This window comes from Oryzias latipes, chromosome 6 (assembly GCF_053564925.1).
Source record: "Oryzias latipes strain Hd-rR chromosome 6, Olatipes_Hd-rR_3.1".
NCBI lineage: Eukaryota > Metazoa > Chordata > Actinopteri > Beloniformes > Adrianichthyidae > Oryzias > Oryzias latipes.
Genome location: NC_136242.1, coordinates 20,940,125 through 20,962,525, shown reverse-complemented (window position 1 = coordinate 20,962,525; position 22,401 = coordinate 20,940,125). Strand labels below are relative to the sequence as shown.

Here is a 22,401-nt window from a genome sequence, read left to right as displayed (position 1 = left end):
ATGAGTGAGTGAGTATGGGCCCAGTTTGTTATTTTTCATGACGTGGTGAAGTATTGCAATATCTGTGTTTGAAACAAACTTTTGAAACGAACTTTTAAAACCAGTTTATGAATGTTCAGTTAAGTTGTGAAATTTACATTTACTCAAGGTTCATATTTTTTTTTCCCGTTTAAGAGGAAGAGTATAAAAACCAGATATATTGACCAATATTTTTGTTTGTTTTGAGGGTCAACTCTTTATTTTATTAAACCTGAAACGGTGTTCAGTTTAAATGGTTGTCTGGTGTCATACTTTTTAGGAAGACGTACTTGTCTACTGTGAGTTCTGTGACGTTGTAACTCTTTAGATTTAAATAGGTAACCCGATTGGGAGCTACCATAGCTCAACGAACCCAATCCCCCCATCACGACTCCGTAGGTTACCATTTTGTTAAAGTATTGCTGAGTGATGGGGCTACATAAATGGAGGCACCGCTGGGATAAATTTTGAGTTGTTATAGTTTGCCTGACCCAGACAACCAGTAGGCCAGAGAAAGTCAACACAAAGAAATAGCTTCAAGTCTACTTTCTCAACATTGGGGTTGTTTTATATTAACTCAAGTTTGGGTTATTATTCAAATTCAAATTAAGCATTGTGTGTAAACATCAGAGGTATCATTTACCTTAGTGATCATTAAAAGCAAATAAAATGTCTCAGTTATTACATTGGTGTAAAGGTGAGGGTATTGACCCTATACATGCCATTTTAGTCAAAGACGTCCCAGAGGACACCGATGTTGGTGTTATTGAAGAAACCTTGCAGAGCATTAAAGCTCTTGGACGTGTGAAAGTCAGAGGCAGGATGTTTGATCCTAAGAGCCAACGTTTAACGGTTTTATGTGAGTGTAGAGAACCAGTAAACACTAAAGCTATCCCCTTGGATGTGTTGGCAGGTGGTAGTGAGTCCCCTTGGAGGATTTTCGGGCATTCTGAGGTTGAGAGTAACCGTACCGACCAGGTAGACAGTGATGAGTTACAGAGTCAACCACCCGACCTTAATCTCTCCTCCCCCCTTCAAGCATCCAGTCCGGAAGCTATCATTAGAGCGGTAGGGGATGTGTTGCAGCTGGCATCGAGGCCAGGCAGTGATGCGGGTACTTTTAGGAGGTTGCGCACATTCTCAGGGGTGGTTCCAACACCACTTGGAGAGGAACATTTAGAGAACTGGCTGGAACAGGCTAGGCTGATGATAGAAGAGTATGATCGGCCAGACAAAGAAAAGAAAATTAGAATAATGGAAAGTGTAAAGGGTCCGGCATTGGAGATCCTGCAAGCGGTCAGGTTCAATAACCCTGATGCTACGTCACAAGACTATCTTGATGTGGTGGAAAACACTTTCGGCACACCAGAAACTGGGGAAGAACTCTACTTTTCATTCAGAATGTTGGGACAGCAGTCTGGCGAAAAGCTTTCAGAATTTCTTCGAAGGATGGAGAGGGTTCTCAATAAAGTGGTCCAGAAAGGGGGCCTGCAACCAGCTGTCAAAGACAGGACACGTCTTGACCAGCTCATTAAAGGTGCCACTAGGGCCGACATGATGATTTTAACTCTAAGGTTAAGAGAGCGACGAAGCAATCCACCTACTTTTGTGCAGTTGTTAAATGAGATACGCATTGAGGAGGAGCATGAAGCTTCTCGGCGTAGACTGAACCCCACCAAATCAGTGCATGTCAGAAGTGCTGCGGTAACAGCAGATAAGGGAGTTGAAGACCTTAATGCCGAGGTTGAAAACCTTAAGAGGCAAGTGAATGAGCTCACTGTAAGGTCAGCCATGCCATGTTCCCCGTCCACTGATGTGTCAGAGATGGCTATTGAGCCATCAGGAGGAGACAAAGGCCTCCAGGCCCTCAAGAAAGAAGTGGTTAGATTACGAAAGCAGGTTTCTGTGTTATCTGTCAAGCCTACAGTAGCTGAAGCAACCCCACCAAGCCAAGAGACTTCCTTTCGGCCTTCGCGACCTAGATCCACATCACAGCGAGAGTCCAGAGATTTTTTTTGTTATCGTTGTGGGGAAGATGGGCATTTTTCCAGCAAGTGTTCTGCTCCAGAAAATTATCCCCTGGTAATACAAAAACTGATCAGTGCTCAACGTAAGGGCAAGGCAAACCAAAGGGGCCCCAAAACTACTGCTGAGGGGAGTACCACCAATGCACATGTTAAAAGAAATGCTGTGAGCGTGCATAGTAATAGTTTGCCAGAAGGACTAGTAGGTCCACAATCTACCACTAGGGTGAAGGTTAATGGCACTCCTTGCGTTGCCCTTCTAGATAGTGGTTCACAGGTAACTGTGGTGTTTGACAGTTGGTATGCTAAGCACCTGTCACATGTACCCCTACATCCAGTGTCTGGATTAGCCATTTGGGGGCTAAGCGAGTCGGAGAGTAGTTATCCGTTTAAGGGCTACATCCAAGTTGAGTTGGAGTGTTTTGAAAAGACAAAAGGGAGGGGCACGCCTATTCAGGTGCTGGCCCTAGTGTGCCCTGACCCACGGTGCTCAGATACACTACCAATGTTGATAGGCACCAATGTAACCAGAGTATGGCCACCACCCGCAAACTGTGAAAATGAGAGCTCACATAATGTTAACACAACAAGCATTTGTGTGACAGGGCCAAAGTTGAAAGCCCAAGACACATTAAATCTGCTTCCAGCCGAGGTGAGTGACAACCCTGTGGCTGAAGTAAGGTGGGTGGGACCAGGTCCGCTGGTCATTCCAGCAGGTAAAGACCATCTAGCTGTCTGTAAGGTCACAGAGAGGTACGCGGTGGGAGACACCATTTTAATAACTGAACGGGCGTCTTCCCCAGCCCTCCCTCCAGGGGTGTTGGTGCAGCCAACTGTATTATTCTCTAAGAAGCTGGATAAAGACAAATTTCTTGTTTTATTACGCAATGAGTCCCTAAAAGACACTGCTATTCCAAAAGGCACCGTGCTGGCACGGCTGTGTGTAGCTGACACAGTGACTGAGGTCCTGGGTGAAAAAAACAGTACGTCGCGCCAGATTAACCCAGCCTTGTTTCACTTTGGTGACTCACCGATCCCAAATGAATGGAAAGAAAGGCTAAGACAGAAGCTGTCTGAACGGTCAAATGTTTTTTCAACTGATGAGTGGGATGTGGGTTTAGCTACAGGTGTGGAACATTGTATAAGACTGAAAGATGAAACCCCATTCAGGGAACGGTCTCGTCGCATAGCGCCTGCTGATCTAGAGGACATGCGCCGCCACCTGCAAGGGCTTTTGGCGGCAGGTATAATAAAGGAATCCAGAAGTCCATATGCGTCACCGATTGTTTTGGCGCGGAAGAAAAGTGGGCAGCTGCGCATGTGTGTGGACTACCGAACGCTGAATCGTAGGACAATACCCAATCAGTACACGGTGCCACGGATTGATGACGCATTGGATTGTCTATCCGGAAGCAAGTGGTTTTCTGTGCTTGATTTGCGAAACGGTTATTACCAAATACCCATGGCAGAAAATGATAAAGAAAAGACTGCTTTCATATGTCCCCTTGGGTTTTATCAATTTGAAAGAATGCCCCAAGGGATCACTGGAGCTCCTTCAACGTTCCAGCGACTAATGGAAAAAGCAGTAGGAGATATGCACATGCTGGAAGTCATTGTGTATCTGGATGATTTGATTGTATTTGGCAAAACCCTGGAGGAACATGAACAAAGGCTTCTCAAAGTTATTGACCGTCTGGAAGAGACTGGCCTTAAGCTGTCTCTAGACAAATGTCAATTTTGTCGTCCCCAAGTCACCTATGTGGGACATGTTGTCTCTGAAAAGGGCATTTCCACAGATCCAGCCAAGGTGGAAGCTGTGGCTAAATGGAAGCAGCCCACTGATCTCCCTTCATTGCAGTCCTTTTTAGGATTCTGTGGGTATTACCGTCGCTTCATTAAAGGCTACTCCATCGTTGTCCGGCCACTGACAGAGTTGTGTAAAGGTTACCCGCCAACCCAGAAAAAAAACAAATCTGGGAAAACACCGGTGAAGTTTTATCATAAGGTTAATGAACCTTTTGGGGAAAGGTGGGATGAATCTTGTACAGAGGCTTTTCAGCAGATTCTGCAGTGCTTAACAAATGCGCCGGTCTTGGCATTTGCTGATCCCTCCAAGCCGTATGTCCTGCACGTGGATGCCAGTTTTCATGGTTTGGGGGCTGTATTAAACCAGGAGCACCCTGAAGGGTTGAGACCAGTGGCTTTTGCTAGTCGGAAGCTCAGTTCGGCTGAACGGAATTACCCGGTGCACCAGCTCGAATTTCTGGCTTTGAAATGGGCGGTGGTGGATAAATTCCACGATTACTTGGACGGGGCACAGTTTGTGGTGAGGACTGACAACAATCCGCTCACCTATGTTCTTACCACAGCAAAACTAAATGCGACGGGTCACCGGTGGCTCGCCGCTCTTTCCACATACAATTTCACTCTTCAGTACCGACCAGGGTCCAGTAACATTGATGCTGACTCGCTGTCTCGCAATCCTGTTGTGGAGACTGAGAATGAGTGGCAAACCATGTCACCCGACAATGTTAGAGCTCTCTGTAAACAGATTAAATGTGAGAGGACCATGGGAGAGGGTACCAGCTATGCAGAGTCATTAGGGGTTTCCCCTCAAGCCATCCCAGAATGCTATGCTTTTCCTACCAGGCTAGACCTGGGTTCTTTGGTTCAGCTAAGCAGAGCAGACCTGATTAAGGCTCAAGATGAAGACCCAATGATTGCGCCCGTGAAAAAGTCACTCTGTGATGGACAAGCTTTTCTCACAGAAAAATGCACTAACTCAGGAGCATTGTTGTTGCAACGGGAGGCTAGTAAGTTGGTGTTGGTTGATGGATTGCTGTACAGAAAAGTGGAGAAACCACTCGGCACAGAAGTACATCAGCTAGTCTTACCCAAAGAGCATGTTGCCAGAGTGCTTAAGTCCATACATGATGAGTCAGGCCATCTGGGGGTAGACAAAACAGTTGAGCTTTTCCGAAATAGGTTTTACTGGCCGAAGATGGGAGCAGAGGTGGAACAATATGTAAAGACATGTGGGAGGTGTATCACACGCAAAGCTCTACCACAGAGAGCAGCACCGTTGAAACAGATTACTAGCAAGGGGCCATTGGATTTGGTGTGTATTGATTTTCTGTCCCTTGAGCCTGATTCGCAGGGATATGCTAATATCTTGGTGGTGACAGATCATTTCACGCGGTATGCGCAAGCATTCCCAGCCAAAGACCAGCGGGCATCCACGGTAGCTAAGATTCTCTGGGACCGGTACTTTGTCCATTATGGACTTCCTGCACGAATCCATTCCGACCAGGGACGGGATTTCGAAAGCAAGCTGATTAAAGATCTGCTTAAAATGCTCGGGATTCGTAAGTCCAGAACATCACCATACCATCCTCAAGGTGACCCTCAACCTGAGAGATTTAATCGTACACTGTTGTCAATGTTGGGTACCCTGGAGTTGAAGCATAGGCGACAGTGGAGTCGACATGTCAGTCAGTTGGTGCATGCCTACAATTGCACCCAAAATGAAACCACGGGGTACTCTCCATACCGTTTGATGTTTGGGAGGGAAGCTCGACTGCCAGTCGATATCTGTTTTGGGGTGCCTGAGGAAAGGGGGCAGGGTTTAACTTACACTCAGTATGTTACCAAACTGAGAACAGATCTGCAGCAGGCCTACAATCTAGCTACAGAAGCAGCAGACAAAAAACAGCAGAGAAACAAGCAAGCCCATGACAAGCATGTTAAAGAGCAGACCTTGGAGAAAGGAGACCGGGTGTTGCTTAGAAACTTTGGTCTCACAGGTAAACACAAACTAAAGGAGAAATGGAAGACAATGCCATACATTGTTATTGAGAGGTTACCACACTTGCCAGTCTACAGAGTGAAACCAGAGAGGGGACTGGGGGTGGAAAAAACGGTACACCGCAACCATTTGCTACCTATTGGTAGCCTAGTCCGGCTGCCTGTTGAGGATGAAACAGACTCTGTGCAAAGACCAGTCACAAGAGGTAGGCTGAAGTTGTCTCAGAAACCAGTACAGCCAGTCAATGATGATGCACTATCTTCCTCAGATTCTGAGGTTGAGGAGGTAACCACCACATTAACCCGTCCAGTAACGTTAGGAGAGTTCTTTAGACAACCGGAGTTGTTATCAAAAGACCGCACTCCTGCCAGCCAAGAGATGCCTACGACCTCATCCAAGGAGAATTTGGATGAAGCTGAGTTATTCCCAGCCACTCCGGACATTTCTGATGTTTGTCTAGGCCCTGACCTTGGGTTAGATGGGGAAGACCAGGGAAGTAGCGACCTTCCAGTGGGAAGAGAGGAGGTGGCTGTAGAACGCTCCAAGAGGCTCAAAAAACCAGTTGTTAGACTTAGTTACGATGTACTAGGTCAACCTTCCAACCAGCCTGTGACGATTTTAAGTTGTGGAGTGCTGGTTGGCAGTGGAACTTATGGAGACTCAAGAACTCATACTTGTAACACCTCGTGGTGCCATCCGATGGCATTGTGTTCCTACTGTGTTAACATCTGTCAGCTTACACTCTAAACTGTGTTTAGGTTAGCTGGACCTAACTGTTTGATAGGGACATCAAACATTTTAGAAGGGGGTGAGTGTAGCCCCGAGAAGAAAAAAGAGGAGGATTAAACAAATTAATCCCATAAATGATCAATATTATTATTAATATTGATATTACAAAGTTACTAAAAGGAATATGTTTGAATAAGTCTAGAAGATGACACAGATTTAACCAGAAGGAAATGGGTTAAGTGTAAATAACAAGGTTATTGTTGTTTATTGAATGATGTTGATTATGGGTTTACTGTAAATAACAATGTTATTGTTGTTTATTGATTTGTTTTGGATTATGTAACCTCATCAGTGTCAGTTCACAGGACTATATCTTATTTTGAAGAAATGCGGAGTGTTCTGTGGAGTGTTCTTTGGTTTTGATTGGACTAAGCTGATTGGCTGAGGAGAGGATCGAAGAAAAAAGAAGAGAAAAAAAGGTCTGGACGTGGAAGCACGCGGGGAGGTGGAGAAGAAGACGGGAAAAAAATAAACTTTCTGCAGGCCAAAGTCAGGAGGAAAACTTGAGAGTGGTTTCCCGTGACAGAAAAGGTGACAGAAAGTTTCCCGTTTTGGAGTTTCTCACTGGAACGTGAACCGGAGTCCACGGAGCGGAGCTGCAGCGCTGAGGACGTTGGATTTTCCCCGCGACGGACGACAGGTGCTGTGGAAGGGCGGAGCAACGGCTAAAGCTGCACGGAGAACGCAGGAAGGCTTTGCACGGAAGGCTAAGGAAGTCGGTGATTTTTTTTCAGGCCTGCAACGAGGGTTTTTCCCCCGGGGGTAATAACTGACTGTGTGAATGAGTGAGTGAGTATGGGCCCAGTTTGTTATTTTTCATGACGTGGTGAAGTATTGCAATATCTGTGTTTGAAACAAACTTTTGAAACGAACCTTTAAAACCAGTTTATGAATGTTCAGTTAAGTTGTGAAATTTACATTTACTCAAGGTTCATATTTTTTTTTCCCGTTTAAGAGGAAGAGTATAAAAACCAGATATATTGACCAATATTTTTGTTTGTTTTGAGGGTCAACTCTTTATTTTATTAAACCTGAAACGGTGTTTAGTTTAAATGGTTGTCTGGTGTCATACTTTTTAGGAAGACGTACTTGTCTACTGTGAGTTCTGTGACGTTGTAACTCTTTAGATTTAAATAGGTAACCCGATTGGGAGCTACCATAGCTCAACGAACCCAATCCCCCCATCACGACTCCGTAGGTTACCATTTTGTTAAAGTATTGCTGAGTGATGGGGCTACATTATTATTATTATTAACATTTCTGGACAAACGTTAAGCATCGAGTTTAATGTGTGTAGAAAAAGAGGCAGTGGACGTGATTTTGGCGTGTGAATCGTGTTCAATGTGAACGCAGCTTGATGCCGGGCAGTTTGCTCAGAAGTGTTGCACTTTCTTCCCAATAGTGAGACATACTCCAGAGACATCTTTTATTCTCTAATCTGCATATTTTGGCTCCTGCGACTTTTACTCTAGTGCGACATAAACTCCAGAAAACATGGTATTCATTGATTGGAAAATAAAGAATTAAAAGAAGAAAGACATTTTGGACCTGGACCTGGACATACATGGGTTTGCGCAGGGTCTGGGCTGCTTTCCCAACGTTCCCAAGATCATTTGTACCCAACCAGGTGGAGGGAGATCATCAGTGATTGCTAGCCATGGTGGAGAGATTTGAGTTTTACTGTTAAAGGTTGTAGACAGTTGTGTTTTATACAGATGACCAGTTCAAACTGTTATCACTGATACAGATAACGAGCCGAGGATAAGAGGAGCTTCTTGAAGAAGAACTAACAGGTCTGTAAGGGACAGAATTCTTCTTGTTTGCAGGAGCTAAATACTTTTTTTCTGCACTTTTAAACAAATAAATTCTTTTAAAAATAATTCAGTTGGTTTCCTGGTTTCTCTTTTTTTTTACATTCCGTCTCCAAATGTTTACGTGTATTTATGGGGAACATTACAGGTCTCTCATCTTTTTAAGTGCAACATCTTGAAAAGAAAAGAAAAATTTCAAAGTTGAATTTATGCAGTTTGGGACAAAAGTCACTTGTAGATCATCAGCCTGCAGTGGAATTAAATAAAACCTGTCAAAGACCAACGACAGGTTCAACACCATTTCAAACTGGACAATAAAAATGAAAAACTGAAAAGGACAAATGTGTTGAGGACATGTGAGTCCCAGTTTTAGGTCTTCTAAACCCTAATGTAATATCATTGCACCAGCAGGAAGGAGACTTTCAAGCCAGTACATCTAGTTGGAAATGCTCCAGGACCCCTGGAGAACGATTTCAATGGAAAAGATGACAGATATAAAGCTCAACGTTTTCTAACCTGTATTTGCTGCTTGGATATATTTTTGTTAAATTTTGAAGAATGCAATTAATAATGCATCGTGTTTTTCTAACAGTCACAAAAATTTAAAAGAAATTTGCTCAAAACATGTATAAACATGACTGTTATTGAACTTTCATGTGATAATTGATATATTAAAATTCAAATTGTAAAAAAAAAATAGTAAACAACAAAAAAACTGAATAATAATTTTGTATTTTCAAGGGAGAAAACTTACATTTTAGGCCTTAAAAGATAGACTTTTTGGAACTTAAGACAAACAGTGTAGGCAAAGGTGGAAAAGAATGACATACAACTGAGAGAAATGAGTCACTTCAGCAGGATGTGTGATGGAAGTTGGAATGAACTCGTAAGGCGCGTGATCAATCATCCTCCCTTTGGGCACACTGGTGTTGGGGTTGCAGCTTTTCTTCACCCTGTGTTTCGTCTGTTGGATGAAGGAATGAACCCGGGCTGGCTCGGCACGACACAACCAAAGGAATTAATCCACATCCTCTCACAGCAGAGAGGGGTTGTGGGACGGGTGCCCTCTGGCAAGGAGGTGATGCCAGTGAGCAAACCCCTACAGAGGTTGGTGTTTGTGTGTGACTGCTTTGCAGCCCTATGAATCACACAAGGTCGTTTTATTAAGCTGCTGCTCCGTTTCCCTTTGTCATCCTTCTGTAAATGACTCATTGTCTAAAAAAATGCCACTGAAGTTCCCAGCATTCCAAGTCATATGTTCACACATTTTGTGTGACTTCCCACATCATGCTCTCTTCCACAATGTGTTGCATTCCACCCTCAGTTTTTATTAAAAGACATTAACTCATATGGTTCTTCTGAGAAGCAACATATCACCAAAACTGTTTGCAATTCAGCAGAGCAAGCAGAACAGCTCGAGCGCTCTTCAGGTGGCCTGCATGTCTGTGGCAGCGGCTCAACTCTCCTGTTGTTTCCACCTCTCCTTGCTCATGCACAGATACCCCATCACTTACACTAATAACCAGAGGTGGGCAAAAGATTAATATACCAAGTTACTTTTACTTAAATAACATTTAAGTAGAAAGTGATCTCCAAAAAGTAGTTTTTCTGCTTTACTTGGGTAGATTTGAGATATAAAGTCCTCCTACTGAGCTAAAGTGGGATAACATGTTTTTTACACGACCAAAAATCTAAATGGGTCTTGAAGTGCAAATCCCAAAAACAAATCACTCGATGGATAAACCTTTTAAAGTTCCCAATTAAAAAAGCAATACAAAAGTTAAAACATGACAGTTTTGGAAATGACAACAAAATTACAGAAACCGAAAAATAATTTCTAAAAAAATGAAACGTTTTGGAAATAGAAGGTAATTTCCAGAAATCAAAACTAAATGTTAAAAAATGAAACACAGTATGAAAGTGGAATAAGTAGGTGCTATGGAACGTCACTGATTGGATGATGACGTTTGATTTTTGACATTTAAGGTTTCAAATCTGTATTTAATGTCTGCATACTATGAAGGTTTTATGATTAGTATGAAGCATATCCAGTATTGCTGATGCCAAATAACCTTCAGTTGAATTGATGGACAAACATCATCCAATCGGCGATGTCCCATTGTACCTATCTTTTTTTTTTTTACATTTCATTTTGATTACTGGAAATAACTTTTGTTTTCCAAAATGCATGTTTCTTTCTTATGGAAACTGGATGTTAGTGCCATATGATTAACATTAAATATTGCTATTAAATATTTCAAATCTTAGTTTTAAAAAATTACATGATTATGATACATGACTAGAAAATTACATTTCTGTGGCAAAGAAAGACTTTAAATCAGTTTTAAGCTAAAATAGTTTAATGGTTTAGTCCACGCCGACAACATTGAAGATAAAAATAAACTAGGCTTTAATTTTGCTTTCTTATTTGGTTTCCTCATGAAAATGTTGCTAAATGAGATTTCAAGCATATACGATTAAAAGAAATTCCTGTCCATCCAACATTTCCTTTAAACTTAATTTTATTAACTTTCAAAATTACAATCACATTTTTTTTTCTTGAAATAATCTAATAAGAAAATTATTCTCCAAACATTGTCCCAATCCCGAAGAGCTGCTAAAACTGTGATTGAGAGACCTGTTAGTTCATTAAACCAATTAGCACTGAGAAACATTTACTTCTTTGTGCACTGTTGTACTCTGGGATATGAGAAAAACGGACAATTACAGACAAAAGCAGAAGAGTGATGATTCAAGCAGGGAAAATCCTCAGAATGAATTAGTTATAAGGCAATCTACATGTGGGGCAGACAAGACATAAAAATTTAACTTAGCAGGGAGGAAGGGTTTTTTTCAACCTAAAAATAATCAGAAGCGGAACTCCCGATGACACAATCTGCAGAATCACACGTTTTTCAAAGACAGGGACAGTAAGGGGAAACTGTTTGACTTAGCATCTTTTCAATGCGCTGTTAAATCTCCGTTCATCTGGAGGAGTCAGAGATTTTGCATGCAGATAGCAGTCACTTCAGCTTTATTACGCTCACTGTACACGCCCAGTTTTGTAGAGCAGACAGGTCAAAGTGAAGCGTGTCATTTCCAAAAAGTAAGACAACAAATTTACATCTTTTAATAAATAATCTTGAAACATATGACATCACTACACAGGAATTGCAGCTCCTCAGTACATGCTCTGAATTACCACACAGACCTGTCTCCTCTTTACCATGGAAACCAACACCATACTACATCCACGCACACCGAGAGCGCTCTGAGGCTACTAGAAGCTTTTAGCCATCAAACAGATTTTCTCAGCAGGTAACTGGTCACCACAACTCAACCCTGCACCTGTCATTCCTTTCATTTCTCTTCTCCTCATTTTCTCTCTTTTTTTCTACTAAATTCCCTCATTCAGAAAGCAATAAATTTTACCTTCAATGAGCAGAGGACAAGGTCATGCACTGCTTAGTCGTGGCATCTCTCATGCAGTTGGTGACAGAGGAAAAGAACCTCTTTGGAATCCCAAGAGATGCCCAAGGATGCCGCTGAGCCGGCATTGCACGCACGCATCCGCTGCTACTACCACCGCCAGTGAGGAGCAGCAGCGGCAGCAGCACCAGCAGAAGCAAATCGGAAGGGGAGAGGAGAATAAAAAAAATAAAAAAGCAAGAGAGGGGGTTGCTCTATCAGCAGCAGGAACATTACATCATAGGCTGCTTCTGTGGAAGGGTGGGAGAGGCGCGGACTGAGGAAGGGAGGTGCTCCTTGCTGCACACTCCCTGTCACTGTTTCAGTGCATGCACAAATCCAAATTTAATATTTATAGTCTGGTGTCTGCAAAATGTTTGTGATGGTTAGACACAGACCTATGAAATAATTTAATGAAGTGCTTCTAATTGAGTACCATGGCTGGGGTTTGTTGTCAGAATAGATGATGTACCCAACTGTGCGCTTCATCCCTTCAGGGGCAAAGACTGTACATGTGTGTGTGTGCATGCGTGTGTCTGCTGTGTGTTGTAATTAGATTGCGTGACCATTCCCTGCTTACCAGTGCTCAAAAAGCATGCAGATATTCAACCTCAGAAGGGGTCATCTGTGATTTCTTCAGGCAGTTTAGAAAGGTTAGGTGCAGCTGTGGTTAATGGGAAATTGCTTGTCACAACAACTTTGTCAGATGTTGCAGCACAAAGACAAGGAAGAATTTGAGATTTTTTTTTTTTGTCCTCAGGTCATATTGTTAACCAGTTAACCTATATATTGCTTCACAAAGTGGCAGTACTCACTGTGTAGTCATAACAAAACATTTCCTCTTCATCCAAACAGATATGATATACACGAATGAAGATTAAATTATTAAAAAGATGAATAAAGTCACACATTTATTGCAAGGATGTAAATTAATAGCATCACAAACAGTTGTGGACAACTGTACTTGCACATGTTTTAAAACATTTGATTTATATTCAATTGTGGCTGCCAAAAGAAACATGACGCTTTTTTTGTGGGTTTTTCTACCAAGTTTTGAGGGTGTCTGCATTTATGAACACTTTGTGAAACCATCAAAAGTTGCTTTAAAAATACAAACACCAGTTTATGGAAGTACCATCCACAAAACTACACATTAAAGTTCTATCATTTCATCATCATTTTGATCTATTATCAAAGTGTTCCCAGTGGTCTTTTAATTATAATTATGCTGTTTTAAGCCAAAAAAAATAACTGTGTTGCCTTGTAGGAGAAAGTTTGTGCATAGCAGCAGGAGTTTTCCCATCATCCCTCTCCCGCTTACAGCCCCTCACACACTCAGCCTAACATTACCCATTCGACAAAAAATGGTGAGCAATATTGGAGCTATCCAGCTGTACAGTTTTTAGCCAGATACCATCTCAGACGAGGAAAACAAAGATCTACATTTAATCGTCTGCACATGCATGCATCGGAATGGAGCGGAGCAGGGAGCTTGTGGGCTGCCAATTGTAGCTCAATTACAATTGGCACAACTTTCCAACATCCAATGCCATCTGCTCTTAATTAACAGTGATATGAATAAAGACATACTCAAAAACAAAATTTGAAGCTTAATTTTCGTAATTGATGTCCTCCATCATGTTATAACATGTTAAAAACACCTAAAACAGGATAGTCATAGGAGTGGTCCTTAAACACAAGGTTGTGTGTGTAACCATTTGTAACTTGAGATTGTGTACAATTCTTTAGGACCAGATTGTTGTTTAAATCTTGGACTCATGGTTGTTTTCGTGCAGCATAAATGCAGTCTAAACATTCACGTTTTGCTGAGTTCTTGTTACGCAGAGTGTGGTTCTGTGTCAAACCAGAGACACTACAACACCTGAAAGAACACTGAGTTACACGTGTCACAACACAGAGCTGCTTTTCCTTATAAATCTTTTTGTTTAAAGGATTGCCTAACGGATGATCTCTAAGCTCCCTAAAACTGGTTTGCAGAGGAAAGCAAACAAAACGGTTGGTATTCACAGTCTGTTTTGGCAGGGAAGTACAAATGAAGGTTAGTTGCTGTGAAGATGACACAGCTTGTTCTAAAGGGGCAGCAATGAGAGAACACAGACTCTTTTTAATTTGAGACCCGATTGCAAGTCAAAGAATGACGCCTGGCTCGTAATGCTTAAGTACCGTCTGTTCTCTGCGCTGACAAAAGCCAACAATGCTGAGAATGACATCAGGTTTGTGTAGCCTTCTGACAGGAAAAAAATGTACAATATCATGGTTCATGAAGGGGCCATCCAATCTGGTGTAAACTAAAAAGGAACTGGAGTAGCAGTGTGATAAAACAAACATAAAAACCAATCCAACTGCTCTTCTGTCCATCTCATTCATTTTTAATGGAGCCAACAAAATTCCTCGCATGCCGATTATTGTAGGTTGGTTGGAATGCAGACTCCACTACAGCAGGGCTGTGTGACTTGTACTGTGTGTGACACTGCTCAGTTCATCTTGTCTAAAGAAAGAGGTGACCCCAGAATATAAACAGCACTCCAGATGGACCTGACCTTTGCCAATTCGAATTGACTAAATCCTCTCATGACCGCAGGGAACGACAGCTTTGAATTATTGTTGCAGGAGCACACAGACTTGCATTCAAATGTCCCGATGAATGGCTTCTTTGCTAAGAAACGATTCTGTTTCGCAGCTGCAAACAGTTTCCAGAAGCCTTTTCTAAACTGGGACAAAAACAGAAAATTGTGACCGTAATTCATAAGGAAGTGACATCAACATGTTTGTGCTAAACTAAGAGATCTGTGGTGCTTTCAGGAAGAAATCCCCAAATATTCACTTAGAACAAATAAAAAATTTACAAATCATGTGCATTACGTGAGCTTTTTCCCAGGAATTGATGTTTAGCTCACTTTTTCTGCGTCCTTTTTTATCTTGTCTGCACTTTGGGCAAGGCATGTTTAGTTCTTTAGCACAAGTCATTAAATAAGTATTTCAAAGTGCTTTACATAAAAAAGGAATTCAAAGCAGAGAGACCAAAATTACAGATAAACAGTTTCATCACATTAAAACTGTTGAAATATATAATTTACCTTTACTTTTACCTTGAAAATTGGTTAGTCTAGACCTGCTGCTTCCCTCACAGTTTCTCACAACTCTTGTAAAGAGTAAAAGTAAAAAAGATTAAAGAGATAAATATGAAGGAGCTGTTTGATTTACCTTTCAGCTTCCTTGTGATTATTGTTACTGTTGACGATGAACGTCTCAGTCCAGTTTCCTTCTGTCAAACCCCTCTCCACTAAATATTTTGAGCTGCGATTATTTACTTAAAACCTTTATTAGTTCAGCTTTGGTTGTTCAGAATCTGCTGTTAGGTAAAAATGAATGCTTTGTACATTTAACTCTAAGATTCTCTTCAGATAAGAAATAAAATGTAATCAAAGTTCTTCATAAGTTAATTAATGGTTTTCCCTTCGCAGTTTGAGACTCCAGGGTCAGCTCCAATAAACATCGTACCAAACAGGAGGCCACAAGACGAAGTACAGATACGTTCTCTGCTGTGGCACAACTGAATTACAAATTCACAGAGGAGTTAATCGTATTACATTTTGCTGAAACATTTAAAAGTCATGCAGACATTCAAAACTTCCCAAGACCAAAACACTACTGAGAGGAAAAACCTCCTTCGATGTTTAATCTGTGCAGCTTTTACTTATTATTTAGTGCTTTCTATGGAAGGTGGCAATTATAATTTGCTATGTCAGATACAATGCAGTTACTTTGTCTTTATATTTAAAGACTAAGTTGTCTGCAAGAAAAACTTGGGCAATGTGAATTTGGCTTATTGGGTAATTCCAGGCAGTTCGGATTGTCTAACAACTGCAATTCCACACACAAAATTGTTTAGCTTGTGAAATACAGAAAATTTTCAAATGAAACACAAAGTGCATCACTGTTTGCCGATGAGCGTTGCTACTGATATTTTAGCTGAGTAGTAAGTGAATAGGTGTGTGCGATATATAATTCCATGTTTTCTATCTTGACATCTATCAGATTTAACTTTTAAAAGCAATGTACAATATTTACCTAACTGCTGCAGAGAGCACATCTCTTATACAGATCATGTGTTTTATCATGTATCCGTCTACAGATCAGGAACACATTAGGGTTTGAAGGAAGATGTGAAGTGCTGGCATGATCTCCTTGTTTTCTAAATTTTAATCCAAGCAAGCTTCTATAATAGTCCATCAGGAATCCATCAATGGAGCTCCTCACAGTTCCAATGACCCAAGGGGTCTGCTCATGAAGTCCTCATGGGACACTCCAAGAAGTCATTCATAATTTGTGTTACTGTGGATTAAAGGTAGTCAGGCAGCAGCAGAGCGGGGATACCACATGTGCAGAAGGTGATTTTAATTTTTTTGCTGGTGGGTCTTAACTGTTTTAAGCAGACAAGGTTTCTGTTTTCATAACATTCTGGTAGAATTCTCGAGAGAAATAGGAGTCAATAAAATGTTAAGATTTTACACACATGAAGCAAAGGGTGTTGATTGATCTCTCTTAGCAGTGCCGTATTAAGTCCCCCCCCCCCCTTTAATTGGACCCCAAAGGCGACTTCATAATGGAAAAGGTCAAAGGTGAAATGCTAAAGCTTATGAACAGCAGCAGCTGAGTTTAATCACAGTACCACGCACAGGACAACCATTGACTGTAGGCCTATGTGAGACTGAGTGACCTCTCTGTTGTGTTCCAAACAGGAAGTACCGGTACCCGCTGGTCCCAAAAAGCCAAAATCCTATGCACGTCTATTAAGAAATAAGCAGCTGTTACTCAATCACAAGGAAAATGGAAATAAGATCAGAAACTCTTGCGTTTACTTTGTGTGTTCTTCTACTACAAGCAGAAACTCTTTCTTTTGATGTTGCAGCCGTATTACTTTTTTGATGGTCTTATAATCTTCATACGCCGTCATTAATCTCCCACTCTGTCTCGCTGAAGTATAGGGCTCTCTTTTTTTCTCCGCGCGTGTCCATGGTGACTTCGGAAATCGGCGATCCATTAAGAATGTCTTTATGTACCGGTACTTGACGAGCACGTGCATTAACACAGGGTTACCAAGTCGAGCGTAATTACGCTAACTCATATCCAGTCTTTTGGAACCGACATACCCAGAGTAAGCAAGTTCAGGCGGATTTCAGCCAGAGTTCAGGGTTAAAGTCAGGGTAGTTTAAACATGCTTCCTGGAATATCCCCCTGGTTACAACATAGCAAATAGACATGTAGCGGAAAAATTGCGACTGAATTGAGCTCATGTGGTTGGAACCGGAAGCCATGTCACACTTGTTCAACCCAGTTCTTATATACATTCAATGGTCTGAACTCATCAGTACCAAGGCAGAACTGTATAAGTTACTACTATCAGATCAAACATTCAGAAAATGTAGCACCTGTATATATTTGATTAACTTTAATAATATTTATTATGTTTTCCTTGGTACATCTAATTTTGGGAACATGTGATTATTTATCACCCAAACCATTTTTTTGTCATCCACTTTTTCCACTTTGGCAGTTTCGGTAATTGTTTTTAAAATATATGTCTTTGTGTTATTTATTTATTTATTTATTGTGTGTGTGTGTGGGGGGGGGGGGGGGGGGCGTTTTGCTCAATTTTCAGGTGTAAACTGAGGCAAAAACACTGCTTCCTGTTTGTTTCAGGAACCAGTGCATGGAGGACCCCAGACAACAGGAGACAGGGTTTGAGGCAGGAACTTAAAAGTTTAAGAAGTCAATTTAAAACATAAATAAACTCAAAAACAAGGAAGAAATAAAAGGATAACAATGCAGATCAAGTGAAAACAAGACTCCTAAATACACTAAGGATAATTAACCTAAATGAAAACAGCTGAACCTGATGTGAACCTGATGTAACTGTGACAGAACATTACAAGAACAGAGAAATCATAGCTTCAAAAAAAATTAAATTAAAGGGTACAATCTCTCATAGTTTGTTAGATCAGTTTTATGGGCTTCCACTTGAGGGCAAATAAACCAAATTGGATTTTAGTGAATATCCAGTCCTGCTTTTAGCCACCCTTTGGGTGTGTGTGAGGCATTGACTTGCTTTTTCAGGAAATTGTCAAGAAGTTTCGGTTAGTATTCCCATTTACTGGGAACCATGATGATGATTTTCAATACAAAGTGTAGAGTGGTGATTATCACATGAAGTTATGAAAGTTATGAAGACAATAAGGGAAAAAAATTGTCAATGCACCCAAAGGAAGTAGTAAAAGGCTAGTGAGCTCTCCTCACCCAGAAGGAAAAAAAAATTCAAAAGAAACCTAAACCAAGTTCTAAACAAACCAAGCTTGGCTCCTACAAGGATGATAAAACCGAAGCTAATATCTCACCTCACAATGTGGCTAGCAGTTTCTGTATCCCACATCAGCTGTTTGTTGAGTAATTAAAATCTCTCTGAAGTGATTTCATTTCCTGTCTGGGTCACACATGGATCCAAATTCTGGAGGAATGGGCCTTTCATTTTACCAGTGTAAATTACTCACTTGTCTGCGGTAGATGAACATTTATGTTGATAAATTTCATTGCTAATGGTAATTAATAATTGTTACTGTTCATTTCAATTGTATTCTATTTCTAATGTACTGTTTTAACTGTATGTTTTTATTGTGATGATGTCTTTCGGCCCAGGTCTCCCTTGAAAAAGAGAACTTATCTCAATGGGATGTCCTGCTAAAAATAAAGCAAATTAAAAAATCAACATGCCCATAAGATTTAGCAAAAACAGACTGAGGGGTGCTTTTGAACCTTACCAACTCCTAACTTGTGATCATCTGTTAAGTTTAACTTCAGTATTTTTCTCAAGCTAAAAAACAATGCATATGTTGCGTTGCTTTTTTCTGCTGTGGACAAAAAGAACTGCCTTGCATGTCTTCATGCTTGAAGTGACACTGGCAGAAGATGACAAATGAACACTGTGAGTTTTTCAAACAGTGGCAGCACCTCACATAATAGATTCATTTTATATGCACAGCTGAACACCAAATGTAGGGAGCAGAAAAGTGAGTGCAGAGCGCCGAAAACAAATGAAGTCAGTGAACTGACGGGATCCAGTGAGTCAGGGGGAAGTTTGAGAATACTTGAACCTGGTGGTTGAAATGGTCCTGCTATGAGTTATTTATCCCCATGTGGTGCATTTTGGCAAGTGACAGAAAATACTTTGTACAGAGATGTTTCTCTTTAGTTATTTTCTAAATACTTAACACAAATAAATCTGACAAACCTTACTAAATAATGTAATTTGAAGCCATCAATAAAATTACTGTATAACAGTAAAGGCATGCACTGAAAAATCTTTGGAAAACTTTTGGCTTTTTATGAAAAATAAAATAAAATCTTGGTCGTGCCAATAGCAGAATCCAGTTTCAACCTCCAATTTTTTCCAAAGATCAAAACTCCTTACAAACTGTTTTCTATTTCAAAAGTTAACATAATTATTATAATTTTTAAACTAAACACAAATCTACAGGGCACTTTGACATATATGATGTCAAATATGTCAAAGCACATGCACGGGTCACTGACAAAACAAATCTTTTCCAAAGCATCTGTGAATACACCTCACATTACAATATAAAAAAATATAAAAAATTCTGCCCTGAACACATTGACACTTTGCAGATTGCCCCAGCTCAAACAATTCTGCAACTGCCTTGAAAGTTTTATTGGAGGTATATAAAGAGCAGTTCTCAGGACTGTCTTCACAGATGCACCCATCAGTACAGTGATGTAGAGCAGTACAATCTTGTGTCTGTGTCTTAAATTAGTGATGTTAATCCTCAGCAAAGAACACACAGACTCTCCCATGGCACATTCCTGCAGGGTCTCAGAGGTTTTGGTACAGCTGCTCACATTAAGTTCCGCCACTATGTGTGGTATTTCCCAGTTTTGCAACATCCAATTTCGCTTTATGGTCATGTGTTTTATTTTAGAAGTCTAGGGAAGACAAAGAGTGAGGAGTTTTGGTCTTTTGGAACCATAAATTGGCAAGGATAAAAAATGGCATTGCTGCTGATCAAATTCACGAGTCCATCCACTTGACTGCTGGGCTAAGAGCCTTCTGATAAGTAGCTTGAGAGCTACTGTTACATCAGTACCTGAGAAGTTCCCTCATTTAGTAATTCTTTCTACTGTGTCATGTTTTTGTTTCCATAGCAACACAGCTATTAAGTTCACCTCCCTATTTCTGCTTTACTTTCGTCTTCAGGTCTAGCTTAGCCTGTCACTAGACTTGGGTGACGAATAAAAAAAACAAACAACAAAAAGCAGTGACAGGTTGAGCAAAAGAAATCCCCAGCATCCTTTGGTATGGTACAGATCAAAGAAGATAAATCCATAATCGCAGTTTTTCCATCCAGTAATCAACAGAGTATTGCAGAAACAGTGAGCAGATAGGTGAAAAACAGATTGAAGTGTTTTTTTGTTTGTTTGAAAACCCTACATTACAGTTTTTAAAATCATAAATTTATTGGTTACAAAACTATTACTGAACATGCAAAAGAACATGGTTTTGTCTTCTGATTGTGTTGTATAACATCAGAGGAGCACCTGTAAGTACTGAGTTAAACATTAACCAAAAACACTTTGTTTCTACTGGAAACCTGTCTGCCCTTGACTTCTCAAAGACATGTGATGTCTAAGGTGAGCCACTTAAGGGCTCCGCTTAAAATGCAGGTGCGCCGGGAGCACAGTAATCTGTGGACACATGACTATGTATTTTTCTGCTGTAAGTGCCTGTTTGAAGCACTGCTAATGACAGGCTGTGAATCCAATAAAAATGATGACTCAGTCTGAAGTTTGAGATCCTTGTGAGGATACTTCTGTTCAATGATGGTCAGAGACGATTTAGAATCATAAATAATGTGATGTGCTAAAACCCCACTCTGATGAAAAATGAAAATTGACCATGTTCTAGATGCAATTTTCTCATGCACATGCATGCACAAGCTCCCTGCTCCATTCTGAGGTATGCTTGTAGATGACTAAATCCATTTTGTTGTCCTTGTATGAGCTGGTATCTGGCTCAAAACTGTAAAGCTGGATTGCTCCAATATTGCTCACCATTTTTGTTGGGCTGGTAATGTTTGGTTGGGGTTGTGAGGGGCTGTCAAGTAGCAAGAGAGCAGGCAAACAGAGAGCTTTCAGCAGTGGGAAGGGAAAGGGGGGCGGGGTTGCCCTGCCTCAACAATCCCACCCATAACTCCCATCAATTTCTAATGAACTCCTTCCGCTCTACAGAAACTATGTTCAAGAAAATTTTCAATAAAAACGACATAATCATAACAAAAAGTTTTGAGTTATTTGAAATGGATCAAAAGCTGATCGGAGCGGGTTTTTAAGAAGCAACACAAGGTCTTGTTTTTTGGCTGTTGGGGAAACAGCAACGTGATGGAACTTATTAACACTGTAGTTGTTTAAAAATAGGTTAGAATTTCTTAAAAAGTAACCGAAATATAAAATTTCTGGCAACATCTAAAAATGAATGGACACTTTTTTTATTCTGACAAGTGTGGTTCAGTTGAGGTGCATTATTTGAACGATAATTGTCTGCAATCTGATTGGTTGTTGAGTGGCAGCACATTAATTGGACAGATGCATGCATTGACAGAACCTAAAAAACAAATCAGAGTATATTCAAGCAAAGCCCTTTGTTCTGCCTGTGGTTGACAGTAGCTTCCAGGAAATTGATGAAACAAATGTTAGTCCAAAGGGTCTTGGAGGAATCTCAGGTGGGCACCAACTGCCTGAAAAAATATCTAGAAAACATAAAATTCTCTGTGATGCTGGTCAGGGGGGGAGCCTATACCGAACAAGACCTGAAGGAACTGCAGGAGATGTCTCAACTGCCAGGTCAGAGCGATCAACTGGCAGTGGCAGACAACAAAACCTTTGAGAGAGAGAGAACTACAAAGCCTCTTTAAGAGTTTGAAGAGCCTTAAAAAGAAAACACCAACCTGCGTCATCGGACAGGAAATTTAAGGCTCACACTGAACAAACCTTTGGCTGAAAGGGAAATTCGTCACCTTTCAATGAATCATGTGTTTCAATTTGACAAGTTGACTCTGAAACAGGAGAAAAACAGTGCACAATTACATATTAGAAAAACTGCCAAAGGGAAACAACTAGGCAATTTAAAAATGAACAAAAAGTAAAAAGTTCAGCAGAAATACTGAAAACATGTATTAGAGAAAAGCAGCAGAAAATAGCGACTCGTCGCATTTCGGGCAGACACTCGGCAGAATTGCATGTTACTCCCCTAGGGCGGGTCAGTTAATTAACCCACCTGCTTAGCGTCCTATTTAAGTCAGGTGTACAATTGTTCATTCTCTCTTACCTTCAGCGCTCATTCTTTGCCCCTCCCTCCTCCCCGGCTTCCACCTGTGGGCTCCGTTACGGGGGTTGT

The 22,401-nt window shown here is 40.8% G+C and overlaps 1 protein-coding gene across 2 annotated transcripts in view; it reads right to left on the bottom strand.

Annotated features, from left to right (window-relative positions):
* sema4ba (sema domain, immunoglobulin domain (Ig), transmembrane domain (TM) and short cytoplasmic domain, (semaphorin) 4Ba) overlaps positions 1-12,112 on the bottom strand; it is a 55,540-nt gene extending 43,428 nt beyond the window's left edge. For both annotated transcript variants that reach the window (XM_020704066.3, XM_078948742.1), the window contains exon 1: positions 11,880-12,112. The gene's annotated coding sequence lies outside the window, so the exon portion shown is untranslated. The remainder of the gene's footprint in view (positions 1-11,879) is intronic.
* Positions 12,113-22,401: the final 10,289 nt, after the last annotated feature.